Source organism: Carya illinoinensis, chromosome 11 (assembly GCF_018687715.1).
Source record: "Carya illinoinensis cultivar Pawnee chromosome 11, C.illinoinensisPawnee_v1, whole genome shotgun sequence".
In the NCBI taxonomy this organism is placed as follows: domain Eukaryota; kingdom Viridiplantae; phylum Streptophyta; class Magnoliopsida; order Fagales; family Juglandaceae; genus Carya; species Carya illinoinensis.
In genome coordinates this window covers 20,139,330-20,158,760 of record NC_056762.1, presented here as the reverse complement: position 1 = coordinate 20,158,760, position 19,431 = coordinate 20,139,330, and the positions used below count along the sequence as shown (strand labels likewise).

Genomic DNA, 19,431 nt, shown 5'->3' with positions numbered 1-19,431 from the left:
AAAATATATGAGCTGCCTACACCTCATTTGAGAGGAATTTTGCAACAAATGGGTAATTTTGGAATCACCCAAATATACACAAAGAAATTGATAGTAGAGCAAGATGTAAGGGGAGGGACTGGCAGATGGCCTCACAATAGTTCACGTCCTGGGACCATAGCAGGTCACTGAGGAAACGGCCTAGGAGTGGCAGACTGGACCGGATTTTATTTTGAGTTTTTGGCTTTCCAGACCTTAGTCGGCATTCACTTATTATTTTTATTCAATACTTGTTTTTAGTGGAGAGTGGAGTCAGCATGAAGTTTACTTTTTGGGTTTTGAGTTATTGTTTTTTTTATTTTTTTATTTTCTTTGTCTTGTGGAGACAAAAACCTTGGCGGTAGGGCTTGTCTACTTTTTCTTTTGTTTTATTTTACGTTTTCATTTAGGAGGGTCGATGGGAGGCTCTCTCTCTCTCCCTCTCAAAGTTGATTTTTTTTTTCTTTTATTTGTTGCTTCTTCATCGTTCTTTTCAGTTCCAGACTTGGAGGCGGTGGCTGGGAGCTCTCTCGGTTTTTATTTTTTTGCTTTCCCAGTTTTAGTTGTTCATTCATTTTTCATGGGTTTATAGATTATTGTGTTTCGTAGTTTATTTTTCTTGCAGTTTTTCATTTGGATGTTTTCGGTACTTTTTTCTTTAAATCATTTTGATTATCATTTAGCTTGTTATTTTTATTCTTCTACATTTATTTTCATACAACAACTTGGAAATGTTAGGGTTCATCATTTTTGGGCATTTTGCTAATTTAGAAATGATAGGCTAGATTTTTAGCTTGGGATTCAATGAGTAACTCATAACTATTTTGGGTTGGATTTTCTTCAAGGTTATAGAATTTTGAATGATTAGCTTGATAGATTGTATTTCATTTTGCCTATAGGAAGGATTAAAGTTCTATGTTCTTGAACTTGATCAGTCGTAGACATAAAGGCACGATTGATGCTTGAACTTGTAACAAGATTTTGATGGCTTTCTTTCACTTTTACACTTGTTATAAAATCTGCCAAGCACCTTGATTATACTAAAAAGTGTGCTTATTGTTTAATTAATCGATTATAATCTCTTGGAATGAGAAAATGGTTGAGAGAAGATGAAATTAGAGGTAAATCCAACTTTAAATTAGAAATGAGCGAAAATTGCATCCCAAGTGTTTGTTTTATTGCTTCTTACATGTTTAATTCAACTTCTACACATTTTCCTTAAATCTCTTGGTTCTTGGTAATTTTAGAAACATAGACTCACATTTATTTTCATCTTTCATAGTCGATGCATCTTTTACCATAGAAAAATGTCACAAATGCTTTGATAATCTTTTGTCCATGTGGAATACGATCATGGACTTATCCTTGATACAACTTGACACTTCTACACTTGGAAGAACACATTTGAGACCGAGTCACAGACTAGCCCACTTGCATCATTATAGCCTTTGTTGATCCATGGTGGTAAGCTACTATGTCAGATGAATTTGCAACACTTACCTCTACTACAACTTGGACTTTTTGTCCATGACCTCCACATGATAATGTCATACACAATAAATGGGTTTACAAGATTAAACAAAGGCTAGAAGGTTCAATTGATAGGTTCAAGTTATGCCTTATTGCCAATAGATTTGATCAAAAAGTTGGGATAAACTACACAAAAACTTTCATCATTGTTATCAAAACCTCTACCATTCACGTCATTTTGTCCCTTACAATCCATTTTCATTGGCCCACCCATCAACTTGATGTATCTAGTGCCTTCTTCCAAGGCAATCTTATGGAAGAAGTGTATATGAAGTAGCCTCAAGATTTTATAGATCCACTCCATCCATATTGCATTTGTCACCTCAGCAAGTTCATCTATGGCCTTAAACAAGCTCATTGAGCTTGGTTCTATTGCTTATCTTCTATTTCTCATCTTTAGCTCTACTAGCTCTCAGGTTCAAGGCCTCTTTGGTGGATTCCTCTCTTTTTATCTTCGTTCAAGGCAACACCAAGATTTTTCTACTCATTTATGTTGATAAAATTATCACCACTAGGACTCATCTCCCTTCGATTACATCTCTTGTGACTCAATTACAACCACAATTCCTTGTCAATCACTTAGGCCCCCTTGGTTATTTGCTCGACATCCAAGTAGTTTGTAACTTAGATGGTCTTCACCTTTGCCAAGTCAAATATATTTTGGACATACTTCATCGCTCTCGGATGCTTGGAGCCAAACCATCTCCCTCCCCTTTGAGCTCGGGCTCCAAAATCGATAAACATGACAGTGAAATCTTGCTTGATCCCACTAAGTATAGACAAGTCATTGGTTCATTGCAGTACTGCAAATGAACACATCTCCCATTGCCTTTGCTATCAACCAATTGTGTCAACATGCACTCTCTTACTACTGCACATTGGTCTGCTGCCAAGCATGTCCTAAATATCTCAAGCACAAAATTGACTAAGGTTTGTTCTATTTCAAGTCTCACTTGGATCTCCAAGCCTTTTGCGATTCAAACTGGGCTGACAACTCAAATGACGTGTTCCACCTCAGTTTTTGGATCATTCCTTGGGAATTGACTAGTCTCATAGAGTGGCAAGAAGCAAGTTGTGGTCTCTTGGTCAAGCACTAAAACTTAGAATAGAGCGAATGTCACACACCACAACTGGAACTTTTTTGGTTACGCATGGTTTCCAAAGAGTTACATATTCTCTTCTTCAAGCTCCCATTCTATGGTGTAATATTGTTAGTGCTCTAACCTTGCCTTCTAACCCTATCTTCTATGCAAGAACCAAGCATATCGAAGTTGATTACCATTTTATCCAAAAAAAGGTTATGAATGGTGATATCCTCATCCGGTTCATCTCTACTCAAGACCAGGGAGCTAACATCTTCCCAAAAGGCTTGTCCCCTGCTTGATTCTCAATCCTCAAGAACAAGTTTCTAGTTCATCATCTCCTCGTCAGCTTGTGAGGGAATGTTAAAGAAGATGATACACTAACCATATCTAGCTCAACACATCACAGGAAGTCAACTAAGAATCCCACTACTAGTGGTCAAAGTTCAGTAATTTAGCAAATGTATTATTTCCATTTATAGTATAGAGAATCATATACAGATACCAAGATTGCAAATTTCCTTTTTCAGTTGTAATATACTAATCTATATAAGTGTAATACAAGACCTGGTTTGGTACCTTTGACCAAACTATTTTCTCATTCTCTTTCAGATCCTTTGTCCTGTCAAGCACCTCCATTTGCGAGACTTTGGGTATTTTCCTAGAGTGATTTATCGTCAGCTTTCATGGCTAGTGGTAGAGATCATGATCGACATGGGCAAGTTCTGACTGAGGAAGCCCCTCACCATGATCGTAACTTTTAGGACATGATGATTGTAAATTTGTAGAAGAAAATAGCGAAATTAGCTCAACATCTAGAGGCACAAAACCTGCAAGCTTAGATGCATGATCATAATTCTAACTCCAGTTTTAAAATCTTGTATCACAATCGTGCTCTATTTCAAGAGTTCAATGTTCACGATGAACAACACAAAGACCTAGACTTTTGAGTTGAAATAGCATAATTTCCTAGTACTCTACAAGCAATTTCAGTTTTTTTTTTTTCCCTAATCTTCTATTTATGTTCACTTTTGTCTTCTTCGAAGATATTTCATTTCAAGTTTTGGAAGTAATTATTATTTTAATTTTGACCAGATTTTTTTAGAAGATTCTTGTTTACTCACGTAATTAATTTTCATGCAATAATATGAATTTTCTCTTTTTGAAAAAAAAAATCTTCGTAATTTTAAATTTTGTAGCTAGTTAGCCCTACTTGTAGGCTTCATTTATTAATTTCAAATTTTATCAATAGTTAATATATTTCAAAGTTTTCTCTCTCTTTTACATTTTTTCACAATATCATTTCTTAGTTTTTGTGCTTCCCCTCTACTTTTTGTTCGATCTCTCCCAATTTCTATTGTTGTTGAAGATCAATGTAGCTGCTGAGTTGGAGAACCAAGAGACACAATCATCATCACCTGCATTACCATTGGATGGCAGGTCAGCAAAGAAAGGAAAAACAATCGTGTAAGGAAATGGGAAAGGAATTCTGAGGAATAAAAGTTTCTGTCCTATGTGCAGGCCATGTCCAGACCATGTCCTTTTGTTTGTATTCAACTTTCATTTCTGTAAAAGTAGTGTGTGCAGGGTAGTGGTAGTATGTACATATTGCAGAATTTTGTAAGCTAGTGACAGTATGTAAGTCTATAAAGAGCAGACCCTCTGGTACAGAAATCCACATATGAATGTACAGAAAACAATTCATTTCAGTTTTTCTCCTTCATCACTCTGATAAGCTCTTGGTGTTTTCCATAAATTCATTGGCACTTGCATTTGTTTTATGGTATCAGAGCCAGGTTATGGAGAAACACAACCAAAACCAAAACTCAAATCCAACCAAAGACCCTGCTCATCCAAGCAGTCCATACTACATTGGCACAAATGATGGGACTGGCTCCATGCTTGTTACTCATAGCTTGGATGCTAGTAACTATTACTCATGGGCTCGATCAATGAAGAGAGCATTGAGAATCAAAAATAAGCTTGGCTTCATTGATGGAAGCCTATGTGAGCCAACTGACCCAAATGACCCTCTCATGGAACATTGGCTGCGCTGCAATGATGTTGTAATCACTTGGATGCAAAATACCATGGCTCTTGATATCAAATGCAGCACAGTATATGCAGAAACAGCACATGAACTTTGGCTTGAGTTAGAGCAACGTTTTGCATAACAAAATGCACCTCGAATCTTTGAGATCAAACAAGCTGTAACTATGCTAATGCAAAACCAAGATGTTGTAAGTGTTTATTTCTCCAAACTCAAAACTTTACTTGATGAGCTTTTGAACTATGAGACAATTCCAAGTTGCAGCTGTGGGGGCTTGAAAACTGTTGTACAAAACCAACAAAGGGATTGGGTTATGAAATTCCTAATGGGTTTGAATGATTCCTATAAGGGAATCAAAGCACAAATTCTCTTAATCAAACCCTTTCCTAGTCTTAATGAGGTTTATTCCATAATACAACAAGAAGAGAAAAGAAGGGAAATATCCACTGAAGGATCTGTCCATGACTCTATGGCACTGTTTACTCGAAGCAACTACAAGGAAGGTGGTAAACCAAACTTTTCTGCACAAAAAAAGGGATCGATACTATTGCTCTTTTTGCAAAATTACAGGACACTCTCTAGAAAGATGCTTTAAGGCTAACCCAAACAAACCAGTTTGCTCTCATTGTCAAATCCCAGGTCATACTGCAGATAAGTGTTTAAAACTGCATGGATATCCACCAACTCACAAGTTTGATGGAAGGAATAGATCTTCAGCAAATCAAGTCACTGCATCTTCAACTTCTGCACATGATTTGGAAAATGACAAGTCTCAAGTGTCCTTAAACCAAGAACAATATTCGCAGCTTCTGGCTTTGCTCAAACCAGCAGCAAGTCCCTCAGCCAACAATGTCCAAAGCATTTTGGCATCTTCATCTTCTGATAAGAATGTTCATCAAATTTCTGGTACACTCTCATTATGTTTATCAGCTTTTAACTCCAAGCATTCAAATAAATTGAATGTGCCTTGGATCATTGATACAGGAGCAACAGACCATATAATCTGTTCTCCTTCACTATTCTCATCAATCCAATCACAAACTTCTTTTTCTCTTGCTCTACCTAATGGTCATACTACTGCTGCTACTCACATAGGATCAGTAAAAGTTACAAATTACATAACCCTTCAGGATGTTCTTTGTGTCCCTAACTTTACTTTCAACTTAATTTCTGCCAGAAAATTAACTCAAACCCTTCACTGTTGTTTAATTTTCTTCCCTCATTTTTGCTACATACAGGACCTTTCAGTTTGGAAGACGATTGGCATGGGTGAAGTGAGTCAGGGGTTGTACCACATGCTGCAAGGGGAGGTCTCTCCCTCAGCCTTGTCAAATACCTTGAGAAAAATGAGTCCACTCTCTTCTTTTTCTGTTTCTGCTTCAGTCACCAGCAATGACCAAAACTTTGATGTTTGGCACTATAGACTAGGACATTCTTCCTACTCAGTTTCTAATATAGATGGTGAATTTCATTTTTCCAAAATTCCTAATGAGAAACCTTGTTCCATATGTCCTCTAGCCAAACTGCACAAACTACCTTTTCCTCTAAGCATACACAAAACAGAAAAATGTTTTGAACTGTTACATTGTGACATTTGGGGCCCTTGCAATGAGATTGGCAGTGATGGATCAAAATATTTCTTGACTATTGTAGATGACTTCAGTAGATGTACCTGGACCTACATGTTAAAACTAAAATCTGATGCCACTACAACCCTTCAGAGTTTCTGTGCTATGATAGAAACTCAGTTTGAGACCAAAATAAAAATCATTCGAAGTGACAATGGGGGAGAGTTTAACATGAAGGATTTTTATCTCAAAAAGGGTATCATACATCAAAGGAGCTGTGTTGAGACACCTCAACAAAATGCTGTAGTGGAAAGAAAACACCAACATATTTTAAACACAGCAAGGGCATTAAGGTTTCAAAGTGGAATCCCCTTAAGATATTGGAATCATTGTATTTTGACTGCTGTGTATTTGATAAACTGGATACCTTCACCTGTACTGAGTAATAAAAGTCCATATCAAATCCTTTTTAACAAAGCCCCAAATTACACACACGTTAAAGTTTTTGATTGCTTGGCCTTTGCCACCACTATTGTCAATGGAAGGCATAAATTCGACCCTATAGCAAAAAGGTGTGTGTTCATAGGGTACCCTTTTGGAGTTAAGGGATACACTTTGCTTGATCTTGAAACCAAGAAAACATTCATTTCTAGAAATGTGATTTTCTATGAAAATATTTTCCCTTACAAAAATGAGATCCTCACAAAAACTCATGAGCAATCAAACCAAAGCAATACCAGCTTCACTCAAATCCCTACCATCCTTACAGAATCTGTCACAACTCCTCCAAATATTTCTCAAGAAACAAAAGCAAATTCTCAAAATACCATCTCTGAACAGGAAGTTTCTGACACTTTCCCTCAAACCGAGTCAGAAACTATCCCTCAAGACCTTCCCACTCATCACCATCCATCAAATATAACACCAATCACTCATTTGCCTAGGAGGTCAACAAGGAATTGAAGAACACCTACCCACTTGCAGGATTTCATATGTCAACAGGTCTCTTCTCTTCACCCATCTCAAATGTTGAACAAATAGAAAGGCAAGAGTCCATCAGGTAATGCTTACCCTCTTAGTGATAGTATTTCATATGAAAAGCTTTCCAATTTGCATAGAACTTTTGTTGTTTCCATTACCTCTCAAACAGAACCCAAAACTTATCAAGAAGCACAAAATTCACCTGAATGGTGCACAGCTATGAAAGCTGAAATAGAAGCTCTTGAACTCAATGACACTTGGGACTTAGTTAATTTACCACTTGATAAGGAAGCAATTGGATGCAAATGGGTATATAAAGTGAAGTATAAAGCTGATGGAAGTGTAGAGAAATATAAGGCAAGGTTGGTAGCAAAGGGATATACCCAACAAGAAGGACTAGACTACCATGAAACTTTCTCACCTATAGCCAAACTTGTCACTGTCAGAACACTGCTAGCTATAGCAGCAATAAAGGGATGGGGACTTTTCCAATTCGATGTAAACAATGCATTTTTGCATGGTGAATTAGATGAGGAAGTCTATATGGAACTTCCTCCTGGGTATTGTGATGTAGATAGCAAGAAAGTGTGCAAATTGAACAAAAGTCTATATGGACTAAAACAAGCATTACGGCAGTGGTACTCCAAGCTTTCAAACTTCATTTCTGAGCAAGGATTTACTCAATCTAAAGCTGATTACAACTTGTTCATCAAAAGGACTAAGGATTCATTCACAGCCATCTTGGTGTATGTGGATGATATTATAGTAGCTAGTGATTGCATTGAGAGTATCAACTACCTCAAGACTTCCCTTCATGAAAAGTTCAGAATCAAAGACCTAGGCAAGTTGAAATACTTCCTAGGAATTGAGGTGGCCAGAACTAAGAATGGGATTCACATATGCCAGAGAAAATATGCTCTGGATATTCTAAGTGATTCAGGAACCATTGGATCTACACCTGCTAGGATCCCTATGGATCAAAACATCAATTTAAGCAAGGAGGAAGGGGAGCTACTTCTAGAACCAACAATGTACAGAAGGTTAGTGGGTCAATTACTATACTTGACAATAACTAGGCCTGATCTTTCATATGTAGTCCAGTTATTAAGCCAATTTATGGAGAACCCTCGGGTCCCACATCTACATGCAGCACACAAAATCTTAAGGTACATCAAGAGGGCACCAGGTCAAGGGTTATTCTATCCAAGAAATTCAAAATTACAACTACATGGATATAGTGATTCAGACTGGGGAACTTGCCCTGATAGCAGGAGGTCCATGACAGGCTATTGTGTGTTAATAGGTGAATCATTAGTGTCTTGAAAGTCCAAGAAACAGCAGGTTGTTTCCAGGTCTCATCAGAGGCAAAGTATAGGGCCATGGCCAATGTGTGCTGTGAATTGATATGGTTGAAATACTTATTTGAGGACTTACATGTTGAACATCCTCAAGCAGCCTTTCTATACTGTGATAACAAACCAGCTCTGTATATAGCCACCAATCATGTCTTCCATGAGAGGACCAAGCATATAGAGATTGACTGCCACCTAATTCGAGACAAAATACAAGAAGGGAGTATCATTACAGAACATGTGTCCAGCAAATCACAAGTGGCAGACATACTAACCAAGGCCTTAGACTCACAAAGCTTTTATTCTTGCATGTCCAAGATGGGAGTAGTAGATATCTACTCTCCATCTTGCGGGGGGCTGTTGAAGATCAATGGAGCTGCTAAGTTGGAGAACCAAGAGACACAATCATCATCACCCGCATTACCATTGGATGGCAGGTCAGCAAAGAAAGGAAAAACAATCGTGTAAGGAAATGGGAAAGGAATTCTGAGGAATAAAAGTTTCTGTCCTATGTGCAGGCCATGTCCAGACCATGTCCTTTTGTTTTATTCAACTTTCATTTCTGTAAAAGCAGTGTGTGCAGGGTAGTGATAGTATGTACATATTGCAGAATTTTGTAAACTAGTGACACTATGTAAGTCTATAAAGAGCAGACCCTCTGGTACAGAAATCCACATATGAATATACAGAAAACAATTCATTTCAGTTTTTCTCCTTCATCACTCTGATAAGCTCTTGGTGTTTTCCATAAATTCATTGGCATTTGCATTTGTTTTAATTGTAAGCCACCATGCTTGGCCTCCATGGTGCAATATTCCCTATTCCCTCCTTGGTTGTGCAGCTGTAGTGTGCTTCAAGGACTGCTTTTCATCTTTCTTTCTTTTTTGTCCTCAGACCTTTCCGACTTATCTTGATCCTCCATGACTCCGTTTAGAACTTGAACTAAACTGACATCAACTCAGTTCAGTCTAATTTTAAGCTGAACCTAAAATCCAAACACTCAACTCTCAAATCATTAAACTCATTTCAACTCAAAACCTATTTACACGTGGGACCCACAACCTTTTTCAACTCAATACCTCTTTAGACGCGGGGCCCACAACCTTTTTCAAATTTTTATAATTACATATAAATTTATCTTAACATCCAAACACATCTAAACTTATCTTATGTAAGCTCAACAAAACTCACTCTATAATTTCAACTCATTGCTATTCATAAAAAACTCAACTCATCTTAATTTAGCTCAATCTTCAAACAGAGCACCTCCAAATGTTGCTTTTCCATATCTTTGTTCCCTAACTAGGAAGAGTGAGATGGAAGGAACTCAAGTTAGATATTTGGTTAAAGCAAAATCTATTGGGTTTGGATTTAATGGTTCCTTTTTTTTATGGGCTCATTTCATTGGCTACTTCTAAATTTGGGCCTAGAAAATTTATTGCCAACATAACATAAATCATTTAGAGAAATTAGCTTATTTTGCCGAATTTTTTACTTTCGAAAAAATAATGATCGACTTTTATATGTAAAAGTATAATGTCCTACAGAATTTAAAACTTGACGTCCATGTTAAAACTGTATACTTACAATCGGAAATGCACTAAATTACTAAACTATATATCTCTTTAAAATGTGCTTATTTTGAAAAATGTTTTTTATTTACAAGCAAATGTAAAGAATATACCATCTGCATTGCTTATATGGTAAAATTTTATTTACAAAATATTTGAATCTTATACTAACCTTAAAATGCACACCCAAAATAGAGGATAAATTCAATTATTTGAATTGACATCTTTTAGGCTCTACAAATCAATGGAATGTGATTATTTGAAAATGAAGCACCTCATTTACTTTCAAGGCATTCTCTTTTGGTAAATGATGGTATTCAATGGTACGTAGCATCAATATCAAAATTTTATTTAACATAGAGTTCTGCTAAATGCTGATTTGTGATTGTAAGGTATTGACTTTGTTATTGATTTTATTATGAATGACATTGTTTTGTTCTCTTAAAAAAAAAAAAAAAAAAGGGTTCAATGGGGTCACCAGTTGACTCGGGCGGTTTCAAATAAGGCACAATAGGTAACATGATAAACATTTCAGAGACCGTATACATGTAACCTAACGTTCTAAACGTGCATGAGGCACGCACAACCAAAATCTCTACTGAGATATTATATCTTAATTTGCTGAGTAACAACATTAATGGTGGAACCTACGAAGCCTGCATTTTCAAATTGGTGTGCTTGTTGTTTGTCGAGGATGGTGCAGAGTCCTGATTCTCTTCAGTTCAATAGGCCTTTCATCTCTTGAACAGGGGGAGGGTTGATTATGGTCATTGGCATGACAACATTCTCCGAGAGGCGTCTGTTCATCTCTCTATGCTCCACACAAGGCGCAGCACCCAAGCATAATGAATCGGCTTTTGGGCCACCGTTCTTTGGAATTTCGAACATGATGCATCACAACGATCAGCAACATCGTTGTAATTGCAGCAATCTAAGAAACAGCGTTGTCCAATAACCACACAACTATTGTCTCGCATAAATCAACAGAGAGACACTAAAATGCAGAGGTGGTTCGATGAGAATAAAGAAAATGTTTCAAAATATATATAGTTAATAGATAGAAAGATATTTGCGTCCACCTTGTCTTCTTCTTGAAGATATAATTAACATTATCAAAAAGGTTATTCCTAAAAAGAAAAAAATTATCAAAAAGGTTAAAAATTATTAAGAAATAAATTAAAGAGCTCTATGTTCAATTTGTAGGCATCATGTAGGTATTTTTATCGAAGCAAACATCATTGTAAAATCATTATTTCTAAAATAAAGTTATATATATATACACACGCACACATAGGGCTGTACATTTGGCCCACTCACCCGACCCGAACCGAAAGTTCCGAATGATTCGACCCGGATTACCCGACCCGAAACAGCCGCAAACGGAATCGGAACATTTCTGTATTATTTCGATACAGGTCGGTTAATAACCGTTAACCCGATGGAGAAAAACCCCAATTTCCCGACGGTGGTTCTGACTTCTTAGCATCGGAACAACTATCCTCTTCATCTTCATTTCTCAGCATCGGAATCACCCTGCCGTGGTTTTACGAACTCCTGCAACACGATTGGTGTTTTCAGCCTCTTCAACCCGTTTGGATTTAACACCAAGCACATCTCGTGCGAATTCAAGTTGCCGTCCGCCGACACCTTCGCTATCACCAACAACCTCAACCCCAGTCCTGAATCGCATTCGTAGCCAACAGTCTCCAACTTGACTCTTTGGTTTGGAACCCCGAAGGCTTCGTTTACTTGAGGCATTCTCAACCGGGTCTCCACCTCAAGCATGGCGACCGGTTGTGGAGCTTCTCGATGGCCTCCGGCGGATCGCTTACGACGACATTTGGGTGTTCGACCAAGAACTGGTGCAACTGCTGATTCCAGTCGTGTCCGTACATCTTTGTGGATGATGCAATCGAAGGGTCCTTGTTCGGTGATGGGCTTGGTGGGATGGATTCGGATGAGATCGACGCCGCCCTGGTTAGCGTGATCGATGAGAGAGATTCGGTAACTTGATGGTAATGGCAAGCTTGAGGCCTTGAGCAACGAGAGAAGTGAAGACTAGGAAGAAGCTGAGGAGAGATTCGCGAACGGGTCGAGTCGGAACACGGATTTGGCAGTTCACGGAATTTGAAACTTCGAAACGGAATGTGATTCGGAAGATGCCATTTTCGGGTCGGGTCGGAATGGCAAATATCGGTTCGAGTAGGGTCGGCTAAACAATCCTACGCACACACACTAGTAAGGGCACAACGAACGTGTGCCCAGTTGCAAAAATATGAAAATTATTATTAAAAATCAAAATTTTTTTATAAAAACAAATAATAAGAAAAAAAATATTAATAAATATAATTATGATATGTAGTATGTGTTGGTATTGGATAAATTTACGGATATGATAGTAAATTAGATCTTACTTTGGCTACCTATCACTTCACAATGAACAACAAAATGAGAATTTAAATCCATACAAAATTCAAACAAGTAATACAAGTTAAAGTAAACCTAATACAAAGTCAAGAGAAATCACAGCTACATACAGGTTTGGTGGATAAGCAAACTATAGGAATATAAGTAATAGTTTCGTCGACCAACAGTACACGTTATGTTAGTGTTTTATCTAGTTATATAATTACAATAATGCAAAGTTTAATATACCATATGTACGTAGAGTTTTGTTTCTGATCATCCACACACACTTCACTTATTTTTATTTTCTTTTTATTTTTTTAAATATCAATACTAAAGTCTCGTTGGAAAGCATGAAACGGTTCAATTTTTTTAAAATATAACTTTAATATACTATATTTATATAGAGTTTTGCTACTGATTATCTCCACAAACTACACTTCTTTTTATTTTCTTTTTATTCTTTAAATTTTTTTAATCTTTTGTTGTTTAATTCTTCATAATATAAATGATTTGTTCTACTCATCATCCATACATTACATATTGAGCAAGAAAAAAAAATAATAAATAAATAAATTATGTGTGATGTGTGTTGTGAAGATAATAAATAAAATTTTTCATCTACATATGTTGATCATGTGTCTACATATATTTAAATTATTAAAAAAATATTTAAATAAAAAAAATTATAAAAGATGTTTATCAATTGTTGACGCTTTAAATTAATATTGATGATAACTTTTACACATTTCTATAAATGTATTTGCTTAATGAATGCCGAGGCACATGGTAGCTAGCACATGACAATTGGTATGGTGAAAACCCAAATTTTTCATTTGAAAAACCTGGCCATATGCCATCAACCTCTTTTAAGTGAATATGAGATAGATAAAAGGTCCCAAACTAAAACCAGAGCAAGAACACACTCTTCTTTCTAATCTAAAACCCAATTATATTGGAAATATTTGAAAGAGAATTCATTCAAATGTCTAAAAATCAGAACCAACCTTCATTAGTTGGGAGTTGGTGACCACAGGGTCGAAATCGGTACCTCTACCCAAAGTGTTTGGATTCAAAAAATTTTCTTTCAAGGTACCAACTGAGATGAAAGGAAGATCCATGGGATTTGAATCGTAATCTATTGTACTCTTAAATTTATAATACACCATCATTATATTTTTCTTTTGCTTTCTGAAAAATATAACAACAATAGCAAGACAAGAACAAACACCCTAAAGTAAAAGGCCTTAAAAAAAGGGCCTAATATTAAACTCGAAGCAAAATAAGCCAACACAGCCGTTGAATTTGAGAATACATTATTTACACATAGATTTACATTGTTCTCTCAAACTATTAAATTGTGGTTTGCCTCCGAGAAAGAGAATTCATTAAAACCCACTCTTCTCTATCTAAAACCCAATTCTGTTGGAAATATTTGAAAGAGAATTCATTAAAATGTCTAAAAGTCATAACCAACCTTCATTAGTCCGGGCGAATGTGACCACAAGATCGAAATCGGTACCCCTACCCAAGTGTTTGGATTCAAAATTTTTCTTTCAAGGTACCAACTGAGATGAAAGGAACATCCATGGGAATTGAATTGTAACCTCTTGCACTCTTAAATTTATAATACACCATCATTATATTTTTCTTTTACTTTCTGAAAAAATAACATCAATAGCAAAACTAGAACAAACACCCTAAAGTAAAAGGCCTTGGAAAAAAAGGCGAACTTGAACAAATTCAGACAGTACAAAACCTAAGCTCGTTGCAGTGAGAAGGTTTGAACCATTGTGATGGTACCATAATACATCAGAAGTCTTTGGTGGCAAGGCAAGATGCTTGTTTTTCCAAGCTGCCACAGCCACTTGGGTCAATCCAAAACCCACGACCCAACCTGCTGCTTGTTGAATATAAACTACAACTGTCACTGAAAGTGTTACTGAGACTCCGATGGAAATATAGTACCAGTTGAAGAACCATCTCAAGGTTTTCTCTTTTGTGAGACTATCCACCTCTTTCTCTGAGTACCTTTCCAAAGGTACCATGTTGGCCTAATTGCTCCAAAGGCTAAGGAACATGGCCTAATGCCACCTGCTCCTAAGGAACACGGCCTAATGCCAAATAGTGAAGACATTTTTGTCCATATTGGAAATATGGCATGATTGGCATATTTACTTCAGAAGACTTTTTCATCCATTGGTTTCATCCACAATCTCTGAAGTAAACATGGTGGGCTCTCCATGTTTTCTGAAGTAAACATGGTGGACAAAACCAATCATGCGAACATCTAGTTTCATCCATGTTTCGTCCATACTTCACTATTCTGAAGTGGGCCCTCCAAAGATTGTTTACTCCAGAAATATGAACGAAACCAAATACTGAAGACTTTTACCAGTGCATTGCTTGACCCAAGAATCGAATACAAACGGACTCAAACACAAATGGCTATCTTCTCGTTCATACCAATGGTGGAAATATTTATCAAAAAATTCAAGATGCAGAAATATTTATCACAAAAAAGAAAAAAAAAAAAAAAGATGTAGAAACAAAGCCACAAGCCACAAATAGATCCAGAAAGAACTGAAATGCGTACCAGCAGCCAAAAGAAAGAACCACCCACAAACACCACGCACGACAGGAATTCTTTCCTCTTCGGCACCCCAGTCTCAAATCTCCCAAATCGACACTCAAAAACCACAACAGGCGACTCTGCCCTCCAGCCCACTCATCATCCTGCCAAAACATCCCCTCGGCTGACAACATCACACCACAAAACAGTAAGACCAACCAGATGTGCAAGACCTAACAAAGAAGAACCCAAATCGTGACTGAAGAATCCAAATCGTGGCTTGTTTTGCTTCGGTATACTGCACTGTGTGAACCAGAAATGAACAGGATTGGGGACTAGGGGTGTACATAAAACCGATAAACCGCCCCAGACCGACCGGAACCGACCTCAGGACGCCGGAACCAGCCGAAACCGGCCAAGAACCGGTCGGCGGTCGAGGGAAATTATCATGAACCGACATCGGTCGGTTCGGCGTGCGGTTCAGGTCTAAATAAACCGAGAAACCGGCCGACCGTTTTAGTTATATTTTTTTTCATTTTTATACATATAAAACGACGCCGTTTGTAATTAGGGTAAAATACCCCCCTTCCCTTTCGACTTTCTATTTCCGTCTCCCCTTCCCAGTTTCTGAAAACAAAAACCCCCCCCCTCCGTCTCCCCTTCTCGGCTTCTGGTTCTCCCGGCGTCTGGCTCTCTCCCGGTCACTGCTTAGCTCCCTGCGTCTGGCCCTCTCTCAGTGTCCCAGCCTCTGCTCGACGGTGCGACGCACCTTCCGGCTTCCTCTATCGGGGTAAGTAATGTAAGTTTATTTATTTTTAGTGTTTATTTTGCATCGGACATTAGTGTTTATTTTGCATCGGACATTAGTGTTTATTGTTCAATCTCGAAGATCAATTAGTGTTTATTTTTTTAGATTAATGTTTATTTTTAGTGTTTATTTTGCATCGGACAGTAATATATATTTTTACTTGATCAGTTTCGAAGTTCATTGGCTCCGAAAACAGTTAAGGCACTTATTTGTACTCAGAATTGGTTACGACATCCGTCAGCGCCAATTGATCTTCGAGAGGCCATAGATAATGTGGAGAGCTTTGTAGTAGAATCTGGTAATGTATTCATTCAATATTAATTTATTTTTATAATTTAATTTCATTTATTTATTGATTATCCAAATTTATTAAAATTTGATGTTTAACTTTAATCTTAATTTGTTTTTTCATATTTATATAGAAATGGGAGCACAATCAGGCGTCACAACTATTGAAGATTGAAGACTTTTTGAATATGGAATGAAGAATTAAAGATCCAAGATTTTAATGTTTAATTTGTGTTAGTTGCTTGTTTATTGCTTAAAACAATTTGTGTTGGTTTGTATTTGTATTAAACATCTACTCATTTAGTGGATACTTTTATTGATTACTAAGTAGTTAGTTATTAACTAACTTATTAGATTTTAAAGTATTATTTAGTAATTATAACGTACTAGTTACTATTATTAGTTTCTAAAACAATATTAGTTTTATTGTTTTAAACTACTAATGAATTTTAAAAATACAAGAATAAAAATTTAAAATATTGTGAATATTGACTAATAAATTCAGTGATTCACTACATTGAGTAGAAAAAGCCCAATAATGAGCAAAAAAAGCCTTCTGAAAGGGGCCTAAAAGAGGCCCAAAAGAGTGGCCCAAACCGGCCCAAACCGGTGAACCGACCGTGAACCGACCGGAATCGGTTCCGGCTGGTTCCGGCCCCTTGAACGATCGGTTCTCGGTCGGCAAAGTTGAAGGAAAGCGTTTGGTCAGTCGGCGTCGGTTCGGTCCTTTACCAAACCGAAAATGTCGGTTTTCAGGCCTATTGGGGACACAAACATAACAGATGGAGAAAGCGATCAGGCATTACACACTAATCAGGAGCAAAAACGTAATATTACTCAGTCAAACAGGGGCATCAGCAGAACAAAAAGTTTAAATAGCACAGAAACCAGGGACAAAAGCGTAATAACAGTGGCTCACAGAAGGGCACATGTGGAAAGTAAAATCCAAGACCCAAGGACAAAACCGTAATAAGACCAAGCAAGACAAGGGCATAAATGGAAAAATGGAAGGAACAAAAAAAGTGTGAGAAAACTCCTCTCATCTCATCTCATCTCATTTCATATAATCATTACAACTTTCTCAAATTTTCACACAAAATAAAATAAACAACTTAATTTTTTCAAATTCTAAAACAAAAATAATATTAAAAAAATATATCCTGATAATATTTTATTCAACTTTTAATTTTAATCTCAATTCGATTCATTTCATTTCATCTACAAAAACAAACGAGACCAAACACGAATTGCTATTCATTTCTATTAATATCAGATAGCCACTTTAATGGTATAACTAGTGCAAGGCATGTTTTCCTCGTTGGAAGGAAAAAAAAGAGAGAGAGAGAGAGAGAGAGAGAGAGAGAGAGAGAGAGAGAGAGAGAGAGAGAGAGAGAGAGAGAGACCTTGAGGGGATGGAGCACATCTTCTCCCCTTCTCTGCTTTTAGTCTCTACTGCTTCCACCACCTGATGGGACTTCCACCACCTAATGGGAACCAAGGCAGGCCTACTCTTAAAGATCCTTTGCAAGTTTCAGATGGGCCAATTACAAGATCGAGAGCCAAGAAGATCAAGGAAGCAATGCAAGGATTAGTACAAACCACTTGGGAAGAAGCTAGCAAGAGCCCAACACTTAAGAGGGGCTTGAAAGAAGAAGAACCAGCTTTGATCCACTTGATCTAAGCTGTGGAAGACTTGACTTAGAAATATGGCCTTTAGATATTAAGGCTTTCAATTTGTTTAAAGGATTTTTATTATTAGTTTTGAATAAGTGGGCTTGAGGATGCTTAACCCACATATGTCTTACTTATTTGAACTAGGGTTTAGAAGTACTGTAGCATGACACTGTTCACGCTACAGTACACGCGGCTACTGTTCACAAAGGGCATTTTTGAGAGAAAGGGTCTCAAATTTTAGTCTAGGGTTTTATCATGTTTTGGGGAGGGTATTTAAAGGATGTAATCAGCCATTTCAAGGCAGACATTATTTTATTTCAAATTTTAATTGTGAGTGAGTTTTCTCCTCTTGTTCTTAATTGAACTCTTGAACTTATCAAATGTAAATCACAACCTTTGTGGCGTTCCTCCTCGTAATTTGGGTTCTTGAGACGGGATTTCAACGGGTCTAGATTTTGATATAATCTAGGTTCTTGAAACGAGTTCTCAACGGGTCTAAATTCTCCATCCATAGACTTCAGTTTGGCGTTCTTGGGTTTGTTTTTCCAATATTGTTGTTGGGTCTCAAAGCGAGTCGATTGGGGTTCACATCATTTGGTATTCAGAGCAAGGTTTCCAATCAGGTCTGATTCTATCTTTTATTTATTGCATCGTAAATTCTAGGGCTTCAATGTTCTAAGGTTCCCAAAAAAAAAAAAAAAAAAAAAAGGTGCAAAAATTCGTTTTTCCTTAGGCTGCCAAAATTTGCACCATCTAGGGTTTGAAATTTGTAGGGTTTCATTGATTCCCTTCTATTTCCTTGTCAATTTTTATATGTTTGAATTCAATTGTTTGATTATCCAAATTGAATATTTTTGTTTGTGGATGAATTGTTGAGAAAAGAAAAGAAAAAAAAAATCGTCCAGAAAAAAAAAAAAAAAAAAAAAAAAAAAAAAAAGTGTAGAAAAATCCAAAAATTTTTTTCTTGAGCCTTTAATCATAGGGGTTGTGCATCCTTCATTATAGTTGGTATCTTGTGTTACAGTCACTCTTCCATTCGTATAATTTTCGTGATTCTCGTGTCGTTTCTTTCCTTCCGTGTTTCTCTTGTTCTTGTTTCTTGGATCTAATTGCTAGTTGGGATTAAACAAGGTTGCTTTGTCTTGATTGAGTTCAATTAGTTCTGAAAGAACTTGAGTGGGAAAACTCGAGGTAAAAGGCAAGAGAGTGTGAGATTATTATTGGAAAAAAAAAAAGCCAATTCAGAGTGAAACACGAGTGGAGTGCCATCATTTGAATGTAAACATGTAAGGGAGCGTGTGAGATCCTTTTTTTTCTGCTAACATTTTCTTTTTGCTGCACATTACAATGTCTCACCGCAGTGGCTCATCACCCAAGGGGATAGCAGATAACTCATTTGTGTTGCAAGCCATGCAACAACAGTTTGAGCAGATGAACATGCTATTGGGACAAATGGAGGATAGGATGAATCAACAACAAGCAGAGATTAGAAATTTGCAAGGTGGGAGAAATCGGAGGCGACGTGAGCCTA

General features: G+C 37.0%; 1 long non-coding RNA gene across 1 annotated transcript; it reads right to left on the bottom strand.

The window, feature by feature from the left end:
• On the bottom strand, nucleotides 1-9,141 carry LOC122282840. Its single transcript, XR_006230476.1, has 3 exons — nucleotides 8,874-9,141; nucleotides 8,664-8,776; nucleotides 1-4,048 (listed from the first exon to the last, which is right to left on the bottom strand). It is a non-coding gene; the product is annotated as an uncharacterized LOC122282840 (long non-coding RNA).
• Nucleotides 9,142-19,431: the final 10,290 nt, after the last annotated feature.